Genomic DNA, 8,174 nt, shown 5'->3' on the forward strand with positions numbered 1-8,174 from the left:
CACAAATCCAGTCATTTATAGTTAGCTTTAAGCATGGAAGTAATCAATTAAAGGCTATCATTTCCCTGTAACTACACAACAAATAGGAAAAGTATTTACTGTAACAACTCATTCAAATAAGTCAAAAGTCAAAGGTTGACTTGTCAAAGTCTAAGTCAAATAAGAACTAAAGTGAAACAAATCATTTTATTGGGACATGAATTGACCAAATTATTTTATTGGGTTTATTTTATTATGAAAAATATTTGAAGGTTTTAGATGGATAAAATCAAAGTGTGGGGATCTACTTATATATTGTTGGAAGTTGAGAATTTAATGTTTTATTATAGAAATGTTGGAGGACTTTCTTTGCAAAATGTTGGTAAGTGCGCTACAAGTGGCAAATGATAAACCCATTTCACAATTAAAACACAAACACACACACACTAGCAACCGGGGAAGGAAGTCGAGAAGAATCGAGAAAGAAGGAAAAAAAAATGGGAAAGAAGAGAAAGAAGAGAAGAAAAGAAAGAGGAAAAGAAAAAGAAGAAGTGGGCTTTCAATTCTTGGGTGCTCCATTTCTTCAATTTTTCATTTGATTTAGAGAGGTAAGTGTAAGTATATTGAATTAAGTTTTCTTTTAGGGTTTATGGAAAATTTGGTTATATTCGAAGTTAGCTAAAATTAGAGGTTATTGAAATTTATTTGAGGTATTAAACATGAATATGTTACAGAAATATATATTGAATGATTGGTGTTGGAAAAAAGAAAAGAAAAGAGGGGTACTTTGAAATTGCGTTTATGAAATAGATACTTATTCTTTGATTTTCTTGGGATTATATGATGTTAATAACTTAAATTAAGGAATTGGGTTTGATTTCACTATTTTTAAGTAATAATTATAAGCAATTTTTGGACAAAGTCCTACACAGGTACTGTTTTTGAAATCCTGTCCAGAAAAGTGCTACTTTGTCAATGTTTTCGATAACAGATTACAATATGACATTGGTGCTAGTTTTCAATATTCTAAAATTATAGTGCTAGTTTTGTCAATCATCTAATTTTCATGAATTTTTAGTATTGGAACCAAATTAAGTGTTAAATATTTGGAGTTTTGGTGTTAAAATAATTTATATAAAGGAGTATATATTGTTAGTGACCTTAATTGGGATTATGATGTTGAAAATAAAGTATAGCAAGTTTCCATAGGTAAATTAATATTTCAAATGGTAAGAAAATACTCAAGGCACCTTTGTAAGGGGATATGATTTACTCGAGCGATTGCGTAATATCATACTTGATATTTGAAGTTGAAGCAGTGAAGAGAAGATTGAAATCATGATCGACTATGACTTGGTGAGTGGATATAAAACTTATTTTTTAGAAATTAATTATTTATTAAATTTATGTTAGATTATAAAATTTATTATTTCAAATAGTTGATTTGATAGCATGATTTTTAGAATAAAGTGGATTTATAATCAGTTGTTTTTAAATTTAAATCCAATTTAATTAAATCATTTCAATAGCACGTTCCATCAGTATTACACGTTTCAGTAAAGCTAAAGTTATTTCTAGAAATCACCAGAAAGTACCCAAGTGATTTTACCATAGTCTGCACTGGTGTGAATGTGTTTCCACAATGTATGACTAGTTATGATAATTTTAGCCGCTCTGCACTATGGTGAATATGTTTCCATAGTGTATGATCAGATTATCAGAAATCTTTGGGACCCACTCTCGTACACACATAGGTTTTGGATCGTTTACTAGGGTGATTAGCCTTTGGAGCAACTCTACGTACGTATGACCAGATTATTAGATTTGAATGGCTTTGTCTTGTACATCGAGATTACTCTGTACATGAGTAAGCTACTAATAGAAATAATTGCAGAAAATTCTTTGATAACACGAATTCCTCTTTCTCAATGATATTCCACAATCAAGACAATTGGTTGGATACTTTTTGGTGTGATTTTTCAGTATTTCTACGACTTATCAGATTTCAGATTATAGAATTCAGTTTATTCAGTTCTCAAAATTAAGTTTTCAACTTATAGTATTGAGCAACATCAGTATTTCATAGATTTTCATGGATGTCGGATTATTTATGTTCGTTATATTTTACAGTTATTGCACAAGAATAAAGAGCAAAGAATTTTATGATGCAATCATTCTTAGTTTTAAAAGTGTTGCTAGTTTTCAGAATTTCTCAAAGTTTTAATAGAGTAAGAATTTTCACACGATATGCATAAATGAGAAAAGTTTACTTATTTGCAAATTATCCACTTACTGAGCTTTAAGCTCATATATTGCTTCACTTTTTTCTTTATCAGATAGAAAGCAGCCGAATTGAACAGCTTTGGAGCCTATTTAACCACTGAATTGAGCCATGCGTCATAGGTTGTATGACATCATTTATCAAATTAACATTATGTGTTCTTTTGGGATACATGTAGCTTAAATCAGAAAAGTTCATTATAGAGTCATTAAATGTTTAGTATTTTAAGTATATTTGAGGATTGTTAGTTGTAAAGCAAGTAAATATTGATTTGCTAGCATTTTATTTATATAGTTTGTATTTTGAGGGATTAGCGTACCCTGATTTGTATTATAGGTACTGATTTGAGAAAAATTGTTAATTGTTTAGGTGATTTTAGTTCGTATTTAAGGAGAAACTTTGTCAAAATTATGTTAAAAATATTTTTTAGTCAAGCAAATCAAAATTGCCTTGGTGATAGATCCGGCGTTTAGTTGGTATCTACAATTGGCGCGCAACACGTGTCGAGTCCATTAAATTGATTCGGGACTGATCGTGTCATTTACTCAAGTGGTTTCTTTGATAATCGGACAAAAACACCACTAGGAGACATATTTATCACAATGGATATGATCACGTTAGTAGGACAACTGTCATGCTTGTCAAGATTTACGCCAATAGTTACAAGAAATTCATTATACTGCTTTTACTCTACATCTATTCATATTCATGTCTCATAAAATGCAATGTAAAATATCTGCACCGAATGGAGAACTTAGAGAACAGCCTGTGAATGCTACCATATTTAAAACGAAGGAAAATTTGAAAAAGACAAATGCTTCCTCTCACCAATCCATAATCATTATTATTTTTTTTTTCTCTTCTGAGTATCTATATTAGTACAACATGTATTTATTAGTTTGACCACTCTAATGATTAAATTTTTAATAATTAAGATATGCATGAAATTCATCCATTTTGGATTCCTCATCCAACTAGTAACCAACGAAATTTTAAAATAGAATAAACAATAGGAAAATTCCTAAAGCAAATTTTTTTCTGGATAAATTATATTATAGATAAACAATAGTACATTCACAAAACCAAAAAAATAAAATTTTAAGTTAAAAAAATAGATATATTTAGCCTTTGTTCAGGGAACATTATTAGTAACTTCGGAGTTACTTCTAGTATCTGAATCAAAGTCAAACTTTAACTTAAAGAAGACATTTAAACATGCTACCCATTTTTTTTTAATAACCATGGGTGTTCGGTTCAACTTACACGCACCTCGACTAATTCTATAGGACCCTGAAATTTACAGTCGGATACTCACCTCAGTGGTCCTAAGGGGACTCGAACTGATGACCATTGGGGAGCAAACCCAAAATCTGATCACTGAGCTACCCTTCAGGGTTTAAAATTGCTACCCATTATTATTCACACATTTGATAATCACCACAACTATTACACTAAAAAGTTCCTGAACAGTTGCTAACAATAGATCTTAAACGGAGGCTTTAGATAATAATATTTTCTAAAATAAAAACCCTGAAAATACTGATAAAACTAAATTTAACTTTTTCTATTAGAAAAGAGAAAAAAAAATCAGGCACTTTACACGCAAAAGTTCCTCCTAAAGGACTTTACAATGTTAACTGCATCAATTCTGGCAATCGTAACGTGAATGATTTGTTTTTGAAAAAATAATATTTTTCACTACAAGATTTAGCTATTACATAGACCTTTCATAAGGTTGCTAATAATTTAAGAGACGCCTCATCTCTTTTCAATAATTACACAAGCCTCACTAGTTTTGATGTTTTTAAATAAAGCATACTTCCCTTTATAATACTTCTTTCAAATTTAAGAATAAATAATAGTTGTAATACCTAAAATATTCCTTTAAATTTTCTTTCATCATGTGACTCATTTAACAATAATTTAATACTAAATAAATAAATAACAAATTAAATATTATATCATCATATCTTCAAATATATATCGAGAAATACTTGATTTAGGTCCTAAAACCCTACAAAAAAACTGTCTCCAGCAACCAATCGGATAGGTCGATAAAGATCTTCAGATACCAAAAACTTGTGGTTGCAAATTCACCGTCGATGAAGTCTTTAGTAACCAAATCAAATTGGTCGATAATATATAACATTCAGCTCAGCATAACTGATGTAACTGTAACTAATTTTGGCGCCGAAATGTATAGATTCCAGCTGTAATAGTTAGTTAGATCTCTCTGTATCTTTATGGACAAATTGTATCATTTCTTCACTTTTCATCAATACGAGATATTCTTTCATCTCCAATATGGCATCAGAGCAGATTTCATCTTCCCTCCGCAATTTCTGATTTTGAGTTCATCAATAGATGGTGACACAAATTTCGACATCATCAGCTAGTAGTTCTGCAACTGATGATGGATCAAATCCATATTTTCTTCACCACTCAGATAGCCCCGGTCTGGTACTTGTTTCACAAACCCTGACAGGAGACAATTATGCATTCTTGGAGTCGTGCCATGGTTATAGCTTTGTCGGTGAAGAACAAATTAGGTTTTGTTGATGGATCTATTGCGAAGCCAGATAAGTCTGAGGATATGCTCAGTTCATGGATTCACAACAACAATATGGTGATTTCCTGGATTTTGAATTCTCTATCAAAGGAGATATCAACAAGTGTGATGCATTCAGATTCAGATCATGACATCTAGATGGACCTCAAGAAAAGGTATCAACAAAAGAACAGTCCACGCATTTTTCAATTGAGGCGTGAACTGATGAATCTAACAGAGGGACTGTCATCTGTTAGCACGTATTTTACCAAACTGAAAATCGTCTGGGCGGAGCTCGGTAATTACAGGCCTTCATGTTCATGTGGTAAATGTGTGTGTGGAGAAAACAAGAAGATTGCTGACACTATCAGATGGAGTACATAATGTCTTTCCTAATGGGATTACATGAGTCATTTGCTCAAATTAGAGGGCAATTGCTGTTGATGGACCCAATCTCCTCAATTAATAAAGTTTTTGCGCTAGTTGTGCAAGAGGAGAACTAAATGAAGATTAATGTGAATATTGATTCTTCTGGCATCAACGAATCTATGGCTTTTCATGTTAAGAATTGAGGCTAGGAAGCCAAATGCAGCACAACCGTTTAGTAAAGTTCAAAAGAAAGAAAGGCCAGTTTGCAGTTAATGTGGATACTCAGGTCATGTTGTGGACAAATGCTACAAGTTGCATGGTTTTGCCCAGGGTATAAACCTAGGCAGAGATCTAAAGGTACTAACAATCTAGCTAGTCCAAGCAATCAAGCCAACTGTGCAGTTGTTGGAATGATATCTGAGCAGATCCATTCACCAGGTCAAGCACAAAATGAGGTTGGAAGTTTTGTGCAGACTCTAAACCATGTCCAGTATTAACAATTGGTGAGCATGTTAAACAATCATCTCAATGTTGCAAAGGCTGATATGAAGCATGAAATCGGTTATGATCAGAGACAGGTACTTTTTTTTCAATCTCGATCAACTCACAATTTAATTCACCTACGACTTGGGTGGTTGATTCAGGTGCCACAAGTCACATTTGTTCAAATCAAAATGCATTTAACACATTGAGAAATATTCCAAATGCTTATGTTACCTGCCTAACCATGAACAAATTCCTGTACATTGCATTGGAAATGTGACGCTATCCCCAGACTTAACTTGAAGACGTCCTGTTTATACCTCAGTTCAAATTTAACCTTATGTCAGTGAGGTCTTTAACCAGAAAATCCCCCGAGTATCAGATTTCTTACTGATACATGTATCATTCAGGTGATGCCAACATTGAAGATGATTGGCAAAGGTAGGAGAGCTGGAGATCTCTATGTCATAGATGCAAATTCACTTAGTTCTATGAAAAAATAATACAGAAGTTTCTGGAAATGTTTGTAGTCATGTAACTTGCCATACTTGGTACAATAGAGTGATAGACTTGGACACTTGTCCTTTAAGAGGTTAGATGTATTGAAAGACTTGTTGAAGTTTGAGACAACGAGAAATGATATGTCTTCACTGTGTTCTATATGTCCTTTAGCCAAACAAAGAAGGCTCTCATTTGTGTCAAATAATGTCTCCTACTGCATTTGATCTTATTCATTATGATATTTGGGGACCTTTCAATGCTGTCACACATGCGGGCCATAAGTATTTTCTAACCTCAGTTAATGATTGCACAAGGTTTACATGGGTATATTTGATGAGACAAAAATCTAATGTTGAATTCATTATTCCCAAATTTTTCACTCTCATAGAGACTCAATTTCAGAAAGTGATCAAGAGTTTTAGATCTGATAATGCACAAGAGCTCAAATTTATAGATTATTTTAATAAAGAGAGAGTGATCCACCAATTCTCTTGTGTAGAAAGACCAGTGCAAAACTCTGTAGTTGAAAGGAAACACCAACATTTTATCAATGTTGCACATGCCTTATTATTCCAATCTAGAGTTCCTATCCAGTTTTGAGGAGATTGCATCCTCAGAGCCACCTATTTAATCAATAGAACACCATCACCTTTGTTACAAAATAAAACCCCATTTGTTTGTCTTTATAATTCTCAAGTAAACTATGATTATCCCAAAACTTTTGGCTACATTTGCTATGCTTCCACACTGCCCTCTCACAGAACAAAGTTCCATCCTAGAGCTAAAGCATTGTATTCATTGGTTATCCTCCAACTGTCAAAGGATACAAACTCTTTGACATTGAGTCTATTTCATGAACACATTTTCTTTTTCTAATCTCCTACTCTACATAACAATGATATTGTTGATCCATTTACCAACATTGTTTCACCGAAAATTTCCCAAGATACACATTCTGATCATTCACGTACAAATTCCTCATGTAACCATAATGATATTCATACCAACAATCCTCCTTCTCCCATTGATAGACCAGAAACTACTCTTCAAGAACTAAGCTCTACTCAATCCCTTTCAACTATACCTAGAAGATGCAGTTGAATGCACAAAGCTCCTTCTTACCGTAGGGATTTTCATTGTAACCTAATAACCAATAGCACACCTCCCAAGGGGAATTCCCTGTATCCTTTATCAAAATCTTTGTCCTATAAAGCCTTTTCCACTTCACATAATGCTCTTCTCTTTAATATATCTTCCACATTGGAGCCACATTTTTATCACTAGGCAGTGCAACATGAACACTAGAGAAAAGCTATGAATGATGAATTAGCAGCTAGGAAAGCAAATCACACTTGGTGATGCAGGATGAGGGATGATTCCTGCAGAATAATTAGAAATAGCAAAATAGCACAACTAGCAGGTAGAATTCCAGTGAGAAGAAGAAGAAGGCAGCAAGAAGGGGGAAATGGCTGGAGAGAAAGGGGAGAGAAAACCAGAGAAGAAGTAGAAATCAGGGGAAAGGGGAGAAGGAGGAAGCCATAGGCAACAACCCAAGCATTCTATTCTTTAATTCATCAATTCATCAACTGTCTCAAATACGCAACAAAACAAAAATAAATAACAAAACAAAAACCCTAAAGAGAATGGCTTGGGCCAAAACCGCTAAACAAGCCCAATAACAGAAATATAAATAATAATCCAAATAGAATATAACTAATAGTCCAAATAGAAAATAAATAGTAAATGGAAGAAAATAAATAGTAAATGGATGTCCGCATGAACTCTCCCGAGGTTGGAGAAAAACTCGACCCCGTCGTGTGGATAAATCAAAATGTTCCAATGAATCTGATGCTAAAGGCTCCAAGTCATGCCATGGGCGACGATCTTTCTGACGAATCAAATATCGAAATTCCACAAATGATGACGATGCCAATTGCAAATTACCCGCAAAAATATGAGCTGACCAAGATAACTTAGGCGAATGAGAATTTTGCTGACTCTTATAAAGCTCTA

General features: G+C 33.3%; 1 long non-coding RNA gene across 1 annotated transcript; it reads left to right on the forward strand.

Annotated features, from left to right (window-relative positions):
* Positions 1-415: 415 nt before the first annotated feature.
* On the forward strand, positions 416-2,671 carry LOC111368617. Its single transcript, XR_002698015.1, has 2 exons — positions 416-1,335; positions 2,316-2,671. It is a non-coding gene; the product is annotated as an uncharacterized LOC111368617 (long non-coding RNA).
* The last annotated feature ends 5,503 nt before the right edge of the window (positions 2,672-8,174 follow it).

This window comes from Olea europaea, chromosome 19, assembly GCF_002742605.1.
Source record: "Olea europaea var. sylvestris chromosome 19, O_europaea_v1, whole genome shotgun sequence".
Taxonomy (NCBI): Eukaryota; Viridiplantae; Streptophyta; class Magnoliopsida; order Lamiales; family Oleaceae; genus Olea; species Olea europaea.